The sequence below is a fragment of the Giraffa tippelskirchi genome, chromosome 1 (assembly GCF_054371585.1).
Source record: "Giraffa tippelskirchi isolate mGirTip1 chromosome 1, T2T-mGirTip1v1.2.pri, whole genome shotgun sequence".
NCBI lineage: Eukaryota > Metazoa > Chordata > Mammalia > Artiodactyla > Giraffidae > Giraffa > Giraffa tippelskirchi.
In genome coordinates this window covers 69,387,313-69,407,628 of record NC_137275.1, presented here as the reverse complement: position 1 = coordinate 69,407,628, position 20,316 = coordinate 69,387,313, and the positions used below count along the sequence as shown (strand labels likewise).

General features: G+C 39.4%; 1 long non-coding RNA gene across 1 annotated transcript; it reads right to left on the bottom strand.

Moving 5' to 3' along the window:
- Window positions 1–15,174: 15,174 nt before the first annotated feature.
- LOC145528934 (uncharacterized) lies at window positions 15,175–17,890 on the bottom strand. Its single transcript, XR_014070808.1, has 2 exons — window positions 17,532–17,890; window positions 15,175–17,386 (listed from the first exon to the last, which is right to left on the bottom strand). It is a non-coding gene; the product is annotated as an uncharacterized LOC145528934 (long non-coding RNA).
- Window positions 17,891–20,316: the final 2,426 nt, after the last annotated feature.

Genomic DNA, 20,316 nt, shown 5'->3' with positions numbered 1-20,316 from the left:
CTTTCAACCCCAAGACCTTTATATTCTGGATATAGGAGAATCACAAACTGGTCAAAAGCTCAAAGAATATATCTCATTGGACTGGACACATCTCCAGTCTGGGGACCTTTTGTTTCTTGGGGGATTCAGTTCAGTTCAGTTGCTCAGTCTTGTCCGACTCTTTGCGACTCCATGAATCGCAGCACACCAGGCCTCCCTGTCCATCACCAACTCCTGGAGTCCACCCAAACCCATGTCCATCGAGTCAATGATGCCATCCAGCCATCTCATGCTCTGTCGTCCCCTTCTCCTCCTGCCCCCAATCTTTCCCAGCATCGGGGTCTTTTCCAATAAGTCAGCTCTTCGCATGAGGTGGCCAAAGTTTTGGAGTTTCAGCTTCAACATCAGTCCTTCCAATGAACATCCAGGACTGATCTCCTTTAGGATGGACTGGTTGGATCTCCTTGCAGTCCAAGGGACTCTCAAGAGTCTTCTCCAACACCACAGTTCAAAAGCATCAATTCTTCGGTGCTCAGCTTTCTTTATAGTCCAACTCTCACATCCATACATGACCACTGGAAAAACCATAGCCTTGACTAGATGGACCTTTGTTGGCAAAGTAATGTCTCTGCTTTTTAATATGCTGTCTAGGTTGGTCATAACTTTCCTTCCAAGGAGGAAGCGTCTTTTAATTTCACGGCTGCAATCACCATCTGCAGTGATTTTGGAGCACCCAAAAATAAAGTTAGCTACTATTTCCACTGTTTCCCCATCTATCTGCCATGAAGTGATGGGACCGGATGCCATGATCTTAGTTTTCTGAATGTCGAGCTTTAAGCCAACTTTTTCACTCTCCTCTTTCACTTTCATCAAGAGGCTCTTTAGGTCTTCTTTACTTTCTGCCATAAGGGTGGTGTCATCTGCATATCTGAGGTTATTGATATTTCTTCCAGCAATCTTGATCCAGCTTGTGCTTCCTCCAGCCCAGCATTTCTCATGATGTACTCTGCATATAAGTTAAATAAGCAGGGTGACAATATACAGCCTTGACATACTCCTTTTCCTATTTGGAACCAGTCTGTTGTCCCATGTCCAGTTCTAACTGTTGCTTCCTGACCTGCATACAGGTTTCTCAAGAGGCAGGTCAGGTGGTCTGGTATTCCCATCTCTTTCAGAATTTTCAACAGTTTATCGTGATCCACACAGTTAAAGGCTTTGGCATAGTCAATAAAGTAGAAATAGATGTTTTTCTGGAACTCTCTTGCTTTTTTGATGATCCATCAGATGTTGGCAATTTGATCTCTGATTCCTCTGCCTTTTCTAAAACCAGCTTGAACATCTGGAAATTCACAGTTCATGTATTGCTGAAGCTTGGCTTAGAGAATTTTGAGCATTACTTTACTAGCGTGTGAGATGAGTGCAGTTGTGCGGTAGTTTGAGCATTCTTTGGCATTGCCTTTCTTTGGGATCGGAATGAAAACTGACCTTTTCCAGTCATGTGGCTACTGCTGAGTTTTCCATATTTGCTGGCATATTGGGTGCAGCACTTTCACAGCATCATCTTTCAGTATTTGAAATAGCTCAACTGGAATTCCATCACCTCCACTAGCTTTAGATATTTGCAAAGCCAGTGAATTTCAAAGATATGAACCAATGCCCCATTTTGTAAGCTATAAAAGAGAAGGTGTAACACATCATGATAGTGAATGAGGCATCCCATATGTACATGAGCCATATCCATATATCCACATCCTTGCTAACACTATCTTTTTTTCTTTTTGATGACAGCCATTCTAACAGGTATAAGGTAATATCTCATTGTGGTTTTCACTTGCATTTCCCTGGTGATCAGTGAGTGATGTTAAGTATCTTTGCATATATCTATTGGCCATCTGTATATCTTTTGAGAAATATCTATTCAGATCCTTTGCCTATTTTATAATTGTTACTTGTTTTCTTGCTATTGAGTCACTTGCATTCCTTATATATTTTGGATATTACCCCCCATCACATGGACGATTTTCAAGTATTTTTTTCATCCTATAGGCTGTCGTTTCACTCTGTGGACTGTTTCCTTTGCTGTGCAGAAACTTTTTAGTTTGATACAGTCCTTTTTGTCTATTTTTTCTTTTATTGCCTATGCTTTGAGGGTTCATTCCAAAAAAAAAAAAAAAATCATTAGCCAGACCAATGTCAAGAAGCTTTTTCTTTTAACCTTTTCATGATTTCAGGGTTACATTTAGGTCTTCAATCCATTTGGAGTTCATTTCTGTATATAGAGTGAAATTAGTATCCAAGTTTATTCCTCTGTGTGTGGAAAACAAGTTTTCCAACAACATTTATTGAAGATAACATCCTTCCTCATTGTGTATTCTTGGCACCTTTATTAAAGATCAATTGACCATAAATGTGTGAACTTACTTCTGATCTATGTTTCTGTTTTAATATCAGTACCATGATGCTTTTACTACTATAGCTTTATAGGATATTTTGAAATCAGGTGGTATGAGGACTTCAACTTTGTTCTTTGTGCTCAAGATTGCTTTGGCTATTTGTTGTTTTTTGTGAGTATCTTATAAATATCATGAAATTTAGGATTGCTTTTTCTATTTCTGTAAAAAATGCCACTTGAATTTTGATAGGGATTGTTACCAAATAGGCAGCCCACTCCAGTATTCTTGCCTAGAGAATTCCACAGACAGACCATGGGGTTACAAAAGATCAGACACAACTGAGCACTAAATAGCAGCAGCAGCAGGGATTTCTATGGACATCTTAGTATAATTCTTTCAGTTCATATACAGAGGTATTTCTTCATTTATTCATGTCTTTTCACTTTCTTTCATTAGTGTTTTATGGTTTCCAGTGTACATATCTCTCACCTCTTTGGTTAAAATTATTTCTAAGTATTTTATTTTTGTGATACTATTCTGATGCTTTCTTTTTTGGATAATTTGCTATTAGTGTTATAGAAATGCAACTTATTTTTATATGTTAATGTACCGTGTAACTTTACTGACTTTGTTCATTAGTTCTAATGATTTTGTGTGTTTATGCAGTCTTCAGTTTTCTATGTATGTCATTTGCAAATAGAGACAATTTTATTTCTTCTTTTCCAATTTAGATGCCTTTTCTTTTTCTTGCTCAATTGCTATGACTAGGACTTCCAGTACTATATTGAATAGGAGTGATGAGTGGGCATCCTTCTTTTATTTCTGCTCTTAAAGGGAAAGCTTTTAGCTCTTCATAGTTCAATGATGTTAGCTGTGGACTTATCACACATGACCGTTATTATGTTGAGTTACTTCCTTCTATGCCTAATTTGTTGGGAGTTTTAATCCAAAAGCTCTTTTCTAGACCTAGCTATCAAGTCTTTTGACTTGTCACTCCCTGCTTCTCCTTTAATAGAATGGTTTCTGCCTTGAGGCTATCAGGCTAAAACACATCTTCAACCTATTGTTTGCCTCAAATGGATCTTCATGTAATTTAACTGCTCAAAGCATTTCTCCAACTCATGTATTCGGCTCTGTGTGGTAGAGAAGCACTTATTTTTTCTAATCCTCCAAGATTTCATGTCTGGTCTCTCTTATATCCTTTCATTCCTGCTGACAAACTACAAATTCTCATCTTCAGTAACTTATACACTAATACAGAAGTTCTTTTCAATCACTTTTCCTACAACTTCTGGCATAGGAGGTATATTGTCTATCTTCCAACTTATTACATGAAACAATTTCACAAAACAGCTTGCCACCATATAACATGCTGCTGCTGCTGCTGCTAAGTCGCTCCAGTCGTGTCCGACTCTGTGCGACCCCATAGATGGCAGCCCCCCAGGCTCTGCCATCCCTGGGATTCTCCAGGCAAGAACACTGGAGTGGGTTGCCATTTCCTTCTCTAATGCATGAAAGTGAAAAGTGAAAGTGAAGTCGCTCAGGCGTGTCCGACTCTCAGCGACCCCATGACTGCAGCCTACCAGGCTTCCTCGTCCATGGGATTTTCCAGGCAAGAGTACTGGAGTAGGGTGCCATTGCCTTCTCTGCCATATAACATGGGTCACCATCTTTTCACTTCTGCCAGAAGTTTCTTGGCACTTGCTTCTTGGCCACTAAATCAAAGATATTTATTTCAAATTTTTGTTATGACAGTATCCTACTTTTAGGATCCATTTCTCTATTAGGGGAAATAACATTACCTTGTAGAACAATTAACTTCAACACCTCAGTGGCTTACATTGTAAAAGTTAATTATTTACTCATTCTCTGTCCGGTGAGTTTGGAGCAGATTCTTCTTTGTAACATCATTTGGAGAATCAAGCTCTTTCCATTTTATGATGCCACCATTCAACTTATGGCTTCAGGATTCACCATGAGGAAAGAAAGTGAATAACAGAGAATTGTCCATGGAGCATTTTTGCAGTCCAGGCATTTATCACTTCTGCTTCATTCCACTGGCCAAAATTGTCACAGAGACGAATCTAATGGAAGGAAGCTGGCAAATGTAGTTCATCTGTGTGCCCAGGAGGATAAGATGGGTGCCATGAACACAAAGCATTGCCTCTGATTTGAAATCAGGCAACTGGTTCATTCTCAGTTTCTACTACTTTCTACTTCTGCAACTTTCTGATGGTATTTCTTCATGATATTTATACAAAATCACTTTCTTGTGGAGAATTATAAACCAAATCAAAGCATTAATTAGGTAAGGGTAAAATGAAGACATTCTCAGAATTTTAAGATGTGATAGATGCTATTTTTATGTTTTTTCCTTGAAATTAAAAATGCGTGTGTAACTAATTCTGACCAATAAACTATGAGAAGAGAAGTCTTTCAGTTCTGTGCTGAGATAGTGAAAATCACCCCGATCCTCCAACCCTTCAGCAACACTGATCTTAGAATATAACTATTATACCAATAAGAGATGGGAGCATGTCTGTCACCTTGGGTTCTGGAACAATTATATAAGTAAATAGGAGGAACAGAGTACCGTGTCCACCTCCACCTCACATGTACCGTGAGCAAGCAAAACATATTTCTTTGGTTAAGTAGCTGAGACATGGGTGTTAATATGCTTACAAAGCCTGGTGGTTCTCAGCTAGAATTGACATTGCTCCTGAGGGGACATTTAGCAATGTCTTGAAATACTTTTGTTTACCGCAACTGCAACAGTACTGACATCCAATATGTAGAGCCTAGGGCTGATACTCAGCATTCTACAACACACAGGACAGCTTCCCTCAATAAATTAGGATCTGGCCTCACTGTGTCAATAGTGCTGAAGTGGAGAAACCATAATAGCTTACCCTGATTAATAAACAATACTTCAAAAATATTTCCTGCAGTCCTTCTTGGGAAGCTACTGAAGAATGTGCTGCCACAAAAAGAGTTAAAAAGTGAAAGTCACTCAGTTACGTCTGACTCTTTGTGACTCCTTGGAGTGTAGCCTGCCAGGCTCCTCTGTCCATGGAATTTTTCAGGCAAGAATACTCGAGCGGATACCCATTCCCTTCTCCAGGAGATCTTCCCAACCCAGGGATCAAACCTGGGTCTCCTCATTGCAGGCAGATTCTCTACCATCTGAGCCAAAGGGAAGCGCTTAACAGAGGTATAAGTCAGAAAGTGAGATATAAGAACCCAAGGAGCCAACTCGGAAGAGAGGGAGTTCTCAGGAGAGAACACCAGTAGGATCCCAGATGCAGTAAGTCTACAGTATCAGCCAGTTGACAGTGTAAAAAGAGGATAAGAGGTTGCAGGAATGAGTCCCTCCAGGGTATAAAAAAATATTTACTGCTTAATAAGTATGATTGTATTAACAACAACTTTCAAGTTTGTTCAAAAGTTCAGAAATTAATGAGTGATAGATTCAGAGAAAATTAAGTAAAAAGTAAAATTTCCTCCAAGCAGAATTGTACAAGGAAAGAAGTGATACATAATAATATGCATGGTATAATAAATTAAAATTTTGTGAATTATATTTAAATTTCATAGTAATAAAATAAAAATATTGATATAACAAAAAGGTATAATTTAACTGAATTGGCAGTCTAGGGAGGGTGGAAGTGTACACGTGAGAATGTGTGAGAAGGGAGGAAGGAGAGGGTTAAAAAGTTAAATGCTCATCTTCTCCTATAAGAAGTCAGTGGATAATATTTAAAATGGAAAAATCAAGAAATAGCAATGTAAGCAGATTACTTAGATATATGGGGCTATGTGCCAAAAGCAACAGCTAAAAATAAGTTAAAACTAATTACTTCTATAGAGGTGGAAATTGGAAGGAGGGAGTGAAGACACTTATTTTTCATTATAAACTTAATAGTACCACTTTTTAAACTGTAAACATACATTATTTCTGGCAAAAGCAAAATAGGTTTTACAAAAATGAGGGCAAAATCAATCAATTTTTAGGCACTAAAATGATATAATATATAGGAAACTTTTTTCAATAATGTATAAACTGCTATGTGGAAGCTGGTTGTGGGGATCATTATAGCGGATGCTGAAGATATTGTTAATAATTGATACCAGGCCTCAGCACAGATGCTGGCATGTATTTGGTCATCACTGGTCATCAGCAGCAATCAACATGCAGGACAAAGTGCCAAGGTTGTTATCCAACTACTTAACAAGGAAGGGGGAGTCTTGGTTCCTGCCAGTTATCCAACACCCCTTACTCTGTGTATACCTTGTGGTAGGCATGAACTCTGTCCTCAGTGTCCATGTAGCACACTAGGGCTGTATGACCCTGACCACAAGCTCTGACCTTGATTTAGAACACTTCCTAGTCCTCAGTTGAGCCCACTTCTTAAATTCCCTTTAATTGGAGCTAACTATAATTTATATAGACCAAGTATTATCAGTTGAGGGCAGGAGGAGAAGGGGGCGACAGAGGATGAGATGGTTGGATGGCATCACTGACCCAACAGACATGAGTTTGAGCAAATACTGAGACACAGTGAAGGACAGGGAAGACTGGTGTGCTGCAATCTATGAGGTTGCAAAGGGTGGGACATGACAGCGACTGAACAACATGATCAGATTCCTTTCCTATCACCCCAAGCCTCCTGCCAACCCTCCACCTCTCCAAAATCAGAATTAATGGCACTTTATTCTTCTTTACATATAGTCAGTTTTGTTAGTGTCTTCCACTCTCTAGTGCTGGAAATATAAATCGCAGTGCCACACAGCATAGCAGATAAAAGCCCGGCCACAGGAAAGAGAACACGTGAGTTCAGATTCAACTTTGCTGCTTTCTAAGGTTGTGTGAACTTGGGGAAATTACTTAAACTCTCTGTCTCATTTTCTTCATCTATAAAAGGGAATAATAACGGTACTTGCCTCATAAGTTTGATATAAGATCAAAAGAGTTAATAAATGTAATTTTATGAATTCCATGGCAATCCAATGGTTGGGACTCAGCACTGTCACTGCCATGGGTCCTGGTTCAGTGCCTGGTTGGGGAACTAATATCCTGCAAGATGTGCAGCAGAAAAAATAAAAAAGAGAGAGAATATAGAAAAAATAGAATGTAATACTAAGAACTATTTCTAGCACCTAGTAAAACTACACAAATATCAATGACTTATTATAGTACACAGTAAAACTGTATAATTGTTAGCCATCATTGTTATTGTTAATATTAATATTATTAGGGCTTCAGCAGCATCAAGCACATAATAGGCACTGAAAAAAAACATTCATCAGTGTGACTGAATCACAGAACACATTTGCAAAGATCTGAATCAACCTCCAGCCACCCCTATTCCTGCTATATGGACCATGACAAAATCCAGTTACAGAAATGCAATCAGCACACTCCCAAGGAAAACACAGCTCAATTCTCTGCCCCAGTGTTTCTCCATACAGCATTTGACAGATTTACCCCTGGAATTCTCGGAAAAGATCCACTCCACAAAATCTAAACTACTCTCTTGGATGGAGCAGCCACACTGAACTTCTCTCAAAATTTCAAACCAGCCAAGCAGTGTAGGCCTCAAGAACTCAGAGCCTCAGCCTTGAATGTGGTTCTATCAGCCTCAAATGTAGCTCCACCAGGCCCACCTTCTCCACCTGCCCCAAGACTCCTCCCTAGAGGGGTCAATATTTTAATTATGCCATCTGCCAGTCTTTTCATAACACTCATCCACTTTGTAGTAGAAAAATATATGTATTTGTATGTGTGTGTTTAGTGACTCTGCACACAAGCTCTTGGAGAACGGAAATTGGTCTGTTTACTTTTTACTCTACGTGGAGCATCTACTAAAGATCTGGTCACGTTACAGAGATTTTAAAAAGACATGCTTCTTTCACATGAGGAAACTACTACATGTACATGTACAACAGTCAGTTTCATAAAGGAGATGATTTGTGGGCTAGGCATACAAACTTTTTAATCTCATAACTTTTCTAGAATGACATGAGGTTGAATAATATCCTCACATGAGTAAAATGTTAGAGCTTTGGTTTTCAATTCAGTTTGAATTACGTGTTTCCATTAAAATTGGAACTGAGATTTCTAAAACATAAAAATTTTCACCCACTTACTAGGAAATATCCTAGAAAGCACATGGAAACATATGTTTGTTTCTTGAGACAGCAATGGATAAAAAAATGCAGAAGAGTTTAAATAATAATGGTGTGTCTGCAATATGTTTCTAAGACAAAAACAATGTAAATTTGGTTTCACCTCTACATAACATCATTGTTGTTGTCACTCAGGTGTGTCCGACTCTGTAACCCCAGGGACTGTAGCATTCCAGACTCCTCTGTCCATGGGATTCTCCAGGCAAGAATACTGAAGTGGGTTGCCATTCCCTTCTCCAGGAGATCTTCCCGACCCAAGAATTGAACCCATGTTTCCTGTGTTGAAAGCCGATTCTTCACCATCTGAGCTACCAGGAAAGCGTCATATAACACTATAGTTAAAGTAAAATAACTGTTGTGCTGGTCATAAATACCTACTAGCTTATGATGGTCAAAAAAACAGGTGACCATCTCAGACAGATGGCCTGGACTCGGATCCATGCTCGTTTATTTCAAACAGCACCAAAATTTAGGGTGTTTCAAAAGAGCCCAGTACTTGACATTCAAAAATAAACAAGATCATGAGTTTGCCCACCCCCAGTGCACACACAGAATCACAGCTTTCTAGCTGTGAGCAATATATTCATTTAGATGCTTTCATATCACCAAAGACACGGTTATTTTTAAGTACATTATATGCAGTTGTCCATTCTATCACCCTTATATTTTAAGGCGACTTTTAAAAATTGACACCTCAATTGGCTTGTATACTTTGAAAAGAGCACCATCTTTTCATAGTGTGAACTGAGCACAGATTAAGTATTTGACAAGAAATTTGATTTGATTTGGTTTGATTATTACCTCTGCCTATGTTCTGAGAACAAAACAGGTGTGTTCTGTACTGTATGTGCTGGCATACAAGGAAACCAGCCAGAATAGCTGCAACTAAGGTACAAACACAAAAGTAAAAGGGAGGTAGTGAGTAGGACACAAATACCTGTCTTATGTGGGGAACACTCATGATGGCATCAGCTACAAAGGCCCCAGGGAGAATTGTGAGAAACACCAAATCATTCACAACTGAAGCTGTTAGAATCATAGATTCATTTTATCATCTGCTACTACATGTACATAACAATATTCATCATTCAAGAAATATAAGTGGTTAAAGATAAGGAAGATTCATTGTAATTTAACATACTCACTATATTACTTTATTATTACAGTAGACAGATTTACTATAGAAAATTATAAAATATGTAAAATTACAATTGATAAATGAAAATCACCAAATCTTATCAGCTAAAGAGTAAGTACCTAACATTCATTTTACTTTATTTCTGTTCATATATATGTGTATACATATTCCTTTATTCCATAAATATTTGTTTTGTGCCTACTATGCTCCAAGCACTGTTCTGATTCTTGGGACATCCTCACAGAAGTCAGATTCTAATGGAAGTAGAGATAATACAGGGCAGTGAACCGGGGATAGGAAGACAAGCAATAAAAAATAAACATAATACATAAATATATCATATGCCATATTAGGTGTTATTATTAAATAAGGTGCTACAGAAAAAAAGGCTATAAAGTGATGCCTGCTATAATCTATTTACATAAAAAAAGGAGCAAGGGAAAATAGCTTTGTGAAATTGGTGTCCAGTTTCTGTAAGGCTCTTTCACAGAAGATCCTTTAAGGCCAAACTAAATAAGAAAACAGAATTCACTGCCAGGCTCATCCCAAACTTGTGTGCCCCTGGGGTGATAGTCACATGGAAAGCCCATGGTCTCAATTTAAAATGTATTTGTTGTTGTTGTTCAGTCACTAAGGCATGTCTGACTCTGAGTCACCATGAACTACAGCATGCCAGGCTTCCCTGTCCTTTACCAACTCCCGTAGTTTGCTCAAACTCAAGTCCATTGCGTCAGTGATGTCATCCAACTTTCTCATCCTCTGTTGCCCCTTTTTCCTCATGCCCTCAACCTTTACCAGCATCAGGGTCTTTTCCATTGAGTTGGCTCTTCACATCAGGTGGCCAAAGTATTGGATTATTTGTGCAAAGTCGCTTCAGTCCTGTGTGACTCTTTGTGACCCTATGGACCATAGCCCTCCAGGCTCCTCTGTCCATGGGATTCTCTACACAAGAATACTGGAGTCAGTTTTCATGCCCTTTTCCACAGGGTCTTCCTGACCCAGGGATCGAACCGCATGTCTTACATCTCCTGCATTGGCAGGCAGCTTCTTCACCACTAGTATCACCTGGGAAGCCCCACTGGAGTATAAATCAAGCCATAAAACAAATAAATAAAACATATCCTATTTTCCTAATTTGACAAGTATAAAACAGGATGGCTGGGTTATAATTAGAATTCTTGGCTCCTGGAAGTTCTATCCCAGAATAGAGTAGAAGAGGGAAGAGTAGGCCAGTCCTGGTCCACAGCTTATCTTCATCTCATTCCACATATGGCCCTGTCCTGGATTGAGCAAGACTGCACAAGCAAGTGTCTCAGACTCCACACTTTTAAAGTCTCAGTCCCCCCAAAACTGCTCCCACTTCAGATATCAACACAAATGGGGTATGCTGCCCACATACGTGCCTAGCCGACTACAAATTCAAAGGTTCCTACTACCCTCCTCAGGTTTGATCATTCACTAGAATGATACAGTACTCAGGAAAGCACTTTATTTATTGCCACCTTTTCATTATAAAGAACACAACTCAGGAAGAGTCCAATGGAAGAGACGGTTCTCACGAACCTATGAGTTCTCTGAACTCTGTTGTTCAGGCACCTGTACAAAGGTGTCATTAGTAAACATGACTGACTGAATCATTGACCAATGGTGTCTGAACTCAATCTCAGAGCTAAAAATTCCAAGTCTCTAATTACAATTTGGACTGTCTGACAACCAGTCTCAATCTAAAGCTATCTATGGGTCCCCAACATATCATCTTATTAGCATAGAAAAGACACTCATGTCAGAGATTCCAAGGGTTTCAGAAGTTGTGTGTCAGAAACTGGGAAGACGTGATTTATTTGCTATGTCGTATCTGATTCTTTGCAACCCCATGGACTGTAGCCTGCCAGGTTCTTCTGTGCGTGGAATGTTCCCAGGTAAGAATACTGAAGTGGTTTTCCATTTCCTCCTCCAGGGGATCTTCCCAATCCAGGGATAAAACCTGGATCTTCTGCATTGCAGGCAGAATCTTTATCATCTGAGCCACCTGGGAAGCCCATATATTTATTTTTTATTATGCCACAGGAAGATTCTCTGAGAAGCACAGTACAGTACAGGTGCTGAAAGAATGAGTCAATTCTAATCTCCCTGAAATGAAGAAAAGCTAATGACAGATGGTGACCATCCAGCCACAAAAGGCTGTGATGCTTCTCTCCTCCTCATCTCTCTCCCTGAACCCAGCTACAGAGAAGGCAAGGATATAATCAGAGATGAAGAAGCCAACTGCATGTCTTCTCCACAGTAAGGCTTCTAGACCTGAAGCAGCGCGTGCTGGTGGGAGGTGAGTAGCTGTGTGTGTGTTACTAGATCAGAGTTCTGATTAATATATGGATGACTAACACTTTACTTACTGAAACAAGGTTGTTCTTAGAACTAAAGAGGATGAAAAGCTCTGAAATGTGTCTAAGTTTTCATTCCTGGACAGGGAAAGAAAGATAACAGCCCATAGAACAAATACGAAACAATGGAAGAAAGAATAAAACTGCTTTGTTGACATCTTAACATGTTTAGCCAAGTCAGTGAAAAGTTTCTATTACCATTAGGTAGTTGAGATTTGTTGCTTTACTGTAATTACATGCATTGAGTCATGTGGGGTCCCAAGATTTATTTGTGTTATATTCTCTCTAGTACCTGATCTGTTAAGGCACTCTACTCTATAATGTATTTCTTCTTCAAAAATGAAAAATTTAAAGATTAATGTTAGACCAAAATACTGTTTTAAAGTATCTTCTTTAACAGCACCAACAAAAATTTATCTGGGGTGAATATTATCCTGAGATCTTTCCGGTAAGTGACTATCCTTGATTATATATTTTATTTGCATAAAGAATATTCTTGGCACTGAGTTCCACATAATGCTTCCCTTCAGTGACATGGCCATTAGGAAGTTTGACTGATGGCTCACAGCCTTGGGCTATGGCCTACTTCTTAGAGTGTTCAGTGAGCTGAGCAGCTTCCAAGAGTCAACTGTAGGAAATATTCAACCCTTGGTGTCATTCAGGTCTCCTGCATTTCAGTTGATTGATCTTTCCATCTTGCCTTATAAGCAACAGGCTTTCAAGAGAGGAAAACGTTAGCAGTTATAACAGGACATTTTAAAAGAAGTTCCTCCCCTTGGATCTCCTACTTTAGTTCCTGGGGAACACTGCCAGCTCACATGTGAGCATCTTTCCTATTTATTGTTTACAGCTATTTATCACCTTTCTCCCTGACGAGTCCCTCTTCAAAAATGGTGTCTCTCCATAACTGACTGGGGCAGTTGGCAAAAAGGTCACCTTGCTTTCAAGCACTGGGCTTTTTTTAGACAAAATATTTCAGGAATTTGGGCTTTGCCTGCAGAAAATTAAAATTCATTCTATTAGATGTATCTTCTTCCTCAGACAGCTCATCCAGATATGTAAGATCTTGGACAGATTAAACCAGTCATTCCACAGAGACTGATTTTACCTTGGAGTTGATAGCTGAAGTCCAATCCTTTCAGTTATTTTTTTTCCCCCAAATACCACTCCCTCACTGTCTCCTTGGTGCTGGATTCAGACTACCTCTGTTTCCCATATTGGTTGGGTATTTTCAGGAGACCATTATTGCTAATCAGAAAATCAAATAGTGTCTTTCTTATCTCCCTACACATTCATTTTTTCTTGTTTCCTTTGCCTAAAATAAGGTCCTTCTAATAAGCTTCATTCTTTCTCACTGTGTCTCTTCCTAATGTGTTCACAAATCCTCAAATTGCATAATCTGTGCCTTGTCCTAATTAAGTAAAACATAGGTAAGAGGTTTTCTGGGTGCTAAGGTCTAGCAAGAAAGACAGGAACATGTGTCATGCTTCAGAACCTAGCACCTCTATCCAAATCAGGTCTTAAGTGGGATTAGCACATATCTGGGCATCCAACTGAATAGCACTATAAACTCCATGGAGATATAAATTTCATTTATTTTGTCTTCAGTTTATGCCCAGAATTTATTATAGTTGTTAGTAGATAATATTTATCTAATAGCTACCTGGTAAATAAATGACAGCATGAATGAAAGTTGCAAAGGAAATAAAATTATATTTTAGGCTGAAGAAAAAGGGACATATTTAAGCTGATGCATGGGGTGAGGTCAGAACAATAACAGAGAACAGAGCCTGGGATTGGAACCAGACATTAGGATCCAGCCCAGCACCATGAACACATATCCTACAAGGATAGGGATAAGAACTTCAGGTGGATGAAGAGCTGTTTTTTGGGGGAATTTTGTGAGATGTGATGATACTTTGTGAAAGATGTGAGATGTTTTGGTTTATCTTTAATTGCAGGATGGCAAAGTGGAGCAAAGAGATATTCTCTCCACTTCCAAAGAGATGTGGCAAGTCTTAAGCACTGTTAATATCCTCAGAAACACAGCCCTACATTACTACTTAGACGGTTTGTGACTTTGCAGGGAATTGAAAACATGCTGTTGACTTGGACATCAGCTGAGTCATGGAGAGACCATGGAGAAGAAAAATTAAATGATTAGGAGCTTAAATGCAATATCCCCAGGTCATCCCAAGAAACAATGTGTTTGAATTTGAAATGAGCTGGAATTCTTGTATTTTGTGGAAATGAATGAGTCAATAAGATCTGCTTCATTATTATTAATCAATGGGCTTCCCTGGTGGCTCAGGCGGTAAAGAGTCCGTCTGCAATGCGGGAGACCTGGGTTCAGTCCCTGGGTTGGGAAGATCCCTTGCAAAGGGCATGGCAACCCACTCCAGGATTCTTGCCTGAAGAATCCCCATGGACAAAGGAGCCTGGCGGTCTACAGTCCATGGAGTTGCAAAGAGCCAGACACGACTGAGCAACTAAGCAGAGTATTAGTAATCAATAACAACGCAATTCAGTAGCCCCTTTCTAAGGACTACAATGGCCCATGGACTGTGCTAGGTGCTACAAATACAGTGTTAGCAGGATACAATATCTGTCCCAAAAGTCCTTCCAGGAGGGTGTATAAGAAAAAGGCCATTCAAACAAGGTGTGAAGCACACAATGATTATACTGGCTGCAGAGTATCATGAGAACCCTGAGAGATGCCCATGCTTGAGAGGCTTTTGGAAATCCAGATTATAAAAATACAATTCAGAAGTCAAGAATTCATAGGAAGCCCAAACCTCTCAACATGGTCATTGAGCCCATGTCTGAAGTTTTCTTTTTTGAACATAAATGAACGTCACAGACAGGAGTAATTCCTTCAATGTGCTATGTTGACCTGGAAGTTTATAAAGTACCTCTCTTTATTAAAATCCTCTTTAAATTAAGTCCCCAGCTGGAAGCTGACCTGCAGCAGGAAACTGAATACAGCATTGATCTTTCCTCCACCAAATGGTTCATTTATTGTATCATAAGCTAGAATGATAGGAGACGAATTGTTAGGCAAATATCAACTACAATTAACCTTGACCTGATGTGAATCTTTCTTTTTTTTTTCATTTTTCTTAACCTTGTAAATGTATTCTGTGGAACTGGTTATCAAGGTCAAATAATTCAATACTTTTGAGCCAAAACACAGCTTTGATTAAAACAGAACCTTTTCACCCCTGGCAGTACTACAATCAGAGTAAAACCATTGAGAACACAGTCCTCTCAGTACCAGAGAGTACTTCCATTATTCATGTTGAGCATGTGACATCTGTCAAACAGGATGAGCTAAATATTTCTACAAGTCACTCATCAAATAATGAGATTGTTAAGACATCCAAGCAATACACAAAAAGGAGCATGCTTCTATTTTAATAATTGATTTGTTCAGTCATGAATACCCAGAGCAGTAGCGGAGAAAACAGTGAGGACTCTGGTGCAGAGAAAATAATTAAAAGAAGCCTAATAGCCTAAGTGTTCAGAGAAACATCAATGGATGGAGTTTCACATAATTTGCACATAATGTCATTATTTCAGATTAAGCAATTACTAGAATATAATGTTGTCTAATGAAACATGAGAAATGTAGACAGTCTGTCACATTCTTAAAGGAGCTACACCAAACCATTTATTTTACCATTTAATAACCCATGGGCCACTGCTGATTCACTGAGAAATGTAGCTAATTAAGATTCAGAAACAACAGGCTCAAGATCAAAGTGAAAGTGAAAGTTGCTCAGTCATGTCCAACTCTTTGTGACCCCATGGACTATACAGTCCATGGAATTCTCTAGGCCAGAATACTGGAGTGGGTAGCCTTTCCTTTTTCCAGGGGATCTTCCCAACCCAGGAATTGAATCCAGGTCTCCTGCTTTGCAGGGGAATTCTTTACCAGCTGAGCAACAAGGAAAGCCCAAGAATACTAGAGTGGGTAGCCTATCCCTTCTCCAGCAGATCTTCCCAGCCCAGGAGTCAAACTGGGGTCTCCTGCATTACAGGTGGATTCTTTACAAACTGAGCTATCAGGGAGTTTCTTAAATTTATCTAAGTCAAGGTTATCCAGTCTCTCATTCCAACAATGCTTTAAAATGAACTGGGACCCAGATATAAAGTATCTGTATATGAAGTATCTAGTGAGTATCCAATAAAAATACTACCTATTGGACCAGAGATTGACACTAAATAATATAGTATTAAAAGCAACTTAAAATCTACTCTTACTTATGTACAAGAATCTCCAAACATCTTCATTCATACACGTCCAGTACAATAAGAGTCCTTACTGGGTACCATGCCTTCTCCAGTCACCATGGATACACAAATATTAAAAAATTACAATATGTCCTTTCTCAAGGAGTGGCTATACTTCAGATGAAACAGATGAGTATCTAGTGACAATAACAACAAGTGATAAATGTCATGACTAAGGGGAGACAAAAGAACCGTGAAGCAAGGAGGAATTAGGTAAGGCTTTAGAGAGGAGGTGATAATTGAACTTAATCTTGGCAGGCAAAGACTCTGAGGAGGACTTTTAGGAATAAGAAATCCTGAGCAAAGACACTGAGCAAAAATGTGTGGATGACTTGTCCAGTTCCCCAAGGGAAAAATAATAGCACAATGGCCAAGACCAGAAGCTCAGAAGACAGACAGTGCAGGTTCAAACCCCAGCCTGGTCACTTACTGTCGGTACAGTCTTGGCACTTATTGCCTTGGCTACCTCACCTCATCTCTCTATGCTTCAGCTTCCTATAAAACAGGGACAATAGTAATAAACTAGGGATAGAATTGTTCAGAGGATTGAGGTAGTCAATGTATGTAAACCACCACATTTTTTTCTTTTCATGGAAAGGCATTTTATTTTAAATATAGAAGTGTGTACATGCCAATCGCAAACCCCCAGTCTATCCCTCCCCTGCCGCCTTTCCTGCCTGGTAACTATAAATTCCTTCTCCAAGTCTATGAGTCTGTTTCTGTAAGTTCATTTGTATCAATTTTTTTTAGATTCCACATATAAGTGATAGTATATGCTATTTTTCTTCTCGAACTTACTACACTCAGTATGATAACATCCATGTCACTGCAAATGGCATTATTTCATTCTTTTAACGGGGAAGTATATTTCATTGTATATACATACTTGGGTACACAGTAAGTTCTATATAAGGGCTGCTACTGCTAAGTCGCTTCAGTCGTGTCCAACTCTGTGCGACCCCATAGATGGCAGCCCACCAGGTTCCGCCGTCCCTGGGATTCTCCAGGCAAGAATACTGAAGTGGGTTGCCATTTCCTTCTCCAGTGCATGAAAGGGAAAAGTGAAAGTGACGTCGCTCAGTCATGTCCCACTCCTAGCGACCCCATGGGTCTGCAGCCTACCAGGCTCCTCCACCCATGGGATTTTCCAGGCAAGAGTACTGGAGTGGGGTGCCATTGCCTTCTCCGATATAAGGGCTAGTTCTTACCATTCATCACTGGGAGTAGAATAATTTCTTTCTACCAGCTTCTCCTGTCAGTTTTCTAATTTCTCAGATCACTATGGGAAACTAAGTTAAAGGAAAGTCAACATACGTTTATTATGACATAAATGGTCTTAGCTAAATATTTTGAAGAACTGTAAGGGAAATAAAGTGATTAGGAGGGGTGGAAAATATCCATGACTTAGAAGAGGATGACGTCCAATGTAAAGTCTGTAGATCAATACAAATTTGGTTGATTGTAGTGAATCCAATTACTATTTTTGCAAAATATCTACGAAACTGCTCTGAAATATGTTGAAACAGAGTCTAGAAAATGCAGGTGATTAACAGCAGGAAGGCTTTCTTTTTCCCTTAGCCAAAAGGGATACATTTATTCCCTGTGTTTCCTGGAATTAGGTGAAGGGTCATCTCAAGTAACCAAAGAATAACCAAAGCTGAGATGAAAACGTGATCAAATCCAGTCCATCACTGAATGTTACTGAGTGTTCATTACTAGCCTTGGTCATCAAGCACAGTCCCCGATTTCTGTGACATAATCAGGATGACAGTTTTTCCTTCCAGAGCCAGTTTTCAGAGAACATACCATGTCGCAACAACAACTCTGATGTCTCGAGGGAAGTGGGAGCACCCGACACCATGCTGACCTCACTCTGGCACAGCAGCTGCTCTGCTCAGGCTCAGGAGGCGGTTTCAGCCTCACTGTGCACATCCAGGGCTTCCTTACTCAGGAGCTGGTTTCCGTTCCATTCAGATCACCTGACCAGCCGTCACAAAAACCAACCTACCTGAAAGGATTCTTCTTCTGAAAGGATCTTCTTCTTGATCCACTTTCTAAAATGCAATTTTACTGAATTCCTTAATTTAAATTCAGATTCAGAATTACAACATCAAATAGCCACATAAGCAACACAAGGCACACAAAGGGTAAGTATTACCCCATAGGTGCTAGTCTGCCTATGTTGTGACCAAGTATCTACCAAATAAAGCTTCAAAACACTGTCCAGATCAAATGAAGGTGTCAAATATGGAAATACATCTGGCTCTCAGACCACCTATTTTCAATTCTTATAAAATTTCCTACTCTTGATCTTGTTTTTCTTTTTTCCAATATGTTTATTCCATGATCTCTTGATTACGGAATCTGAACCCCCACTTTCATCCCTTAGAAAGCCAATCATGTGGAAAGAATGGGATGATGGTGACCCTGAATCTGTCTAGAGATAGAACGCTGTAGGAAGGAAAGCCATGAGCTAGAATTTCAGAAGTGCTCTAACTAGCTATCCAATCAATCCATCAATATCCATCCAATCAATCCATCCTAAAGGAGATCAATCCTGGGTGTTCATTGGAAGGACTGATGTGGAAGCTGAAACTCCAATACTTTGGCCACCTCATGTGAAGAGTTGACTCACTGGAAAAGACCCTAATGCTGAGGAGGATTGGGGGCAGGAGGAGAAGGGGATGACCAAGGATGAGCTGGCTGGATGGCATCACTGACTCGATGGACATGGGTTTGGGTAGACTCTGGGAGTTGGTGATGGACAGAGAGGCCTGGCGTTGCTGCAATTCATGTGGTCACAAAGAGTCGGACACGACTGAGCAACTGAACTGAACTAACTAGCTATATACCTTGATCAAGTCACTTGATCTCACCTCATCCTCCATTTCCTCAACTGTAAAATGGGAATAATAAATATTAACTGACTTGACTCCCACATAGGATTTTTCCAGGGCTAACAGAAAGTAATGAGCACATTTTAATTATCCTTATGACACCCAGGAGAGAGATAAGGAGGAGGAAGAGGAGGCTCGGCTTACTGCATAAATAGTCACAAGTGCAGCTATAAGACTGAGGCAACTTTAAAGCAGTCCTTTTGCATTCCAGAGGACCTGATAAATTACTTTTCTATCTCCTCTCATTAGACCAACAATCCTCCAGTCTCATAAACTCCTGACTAACAATGATCGTGTGATCTAGTTAAACTGACGCATCCCTTAACTAAATCCCAGCAGAGAGGAAAGGAATATCTTTTTTATTCCATACACATACTTTTCCAGGAATATTACTGGTTTGTTTTTGCATCAGTATTGGAAAATAAAAATATGTGTTTAGTTAACAACTATCTCCGTGGCTTTTCCAAATACACTACTTTTCTGGTTCTCTTTCACCCACTGTGGAATCCTGTATTTATTTATACTGGATATATTTTTAGCCGATGTTGCCCACTGTCAAGATGGTTATATATAGGTTCTGTTACAATAAACCAATTTAATTAAAGATAATTTAAGAATTATATAATCCTCACTAGTAGAATATCCCAATATTTGAACTTCCGTGCTCTTAAGGAGTACTTGCTTACCAAAACTTTGAGCTTCCAGTGTCGCCTTCTATCCTCAGTGGAGATACGGATCAGTATTTGCCTTACAGAAGTCCTTCCTTCGGTAGGCAGAGGCATGTTTTAGCAATATTAGGAAGGGGCTCGAACACTGAGCCATACTTGGAACTCCTCCTCATTGGGATAGATCATTGTTAGCTACTTAGCCTTTCTAAACACTTCACTTTGTTTTGAATTCCTCTACACACTCTTCATTTTATTTTTTTGCAGTTCTCTACTAAAAGTCACTTCATTTCTTCCCATCAATCTTCATTAAAACAAAATAAAAAAGCAATGAAACCTTTAACAATACATCTAATAGTTCATGTCGTTTTGGTTTTGGTCTAT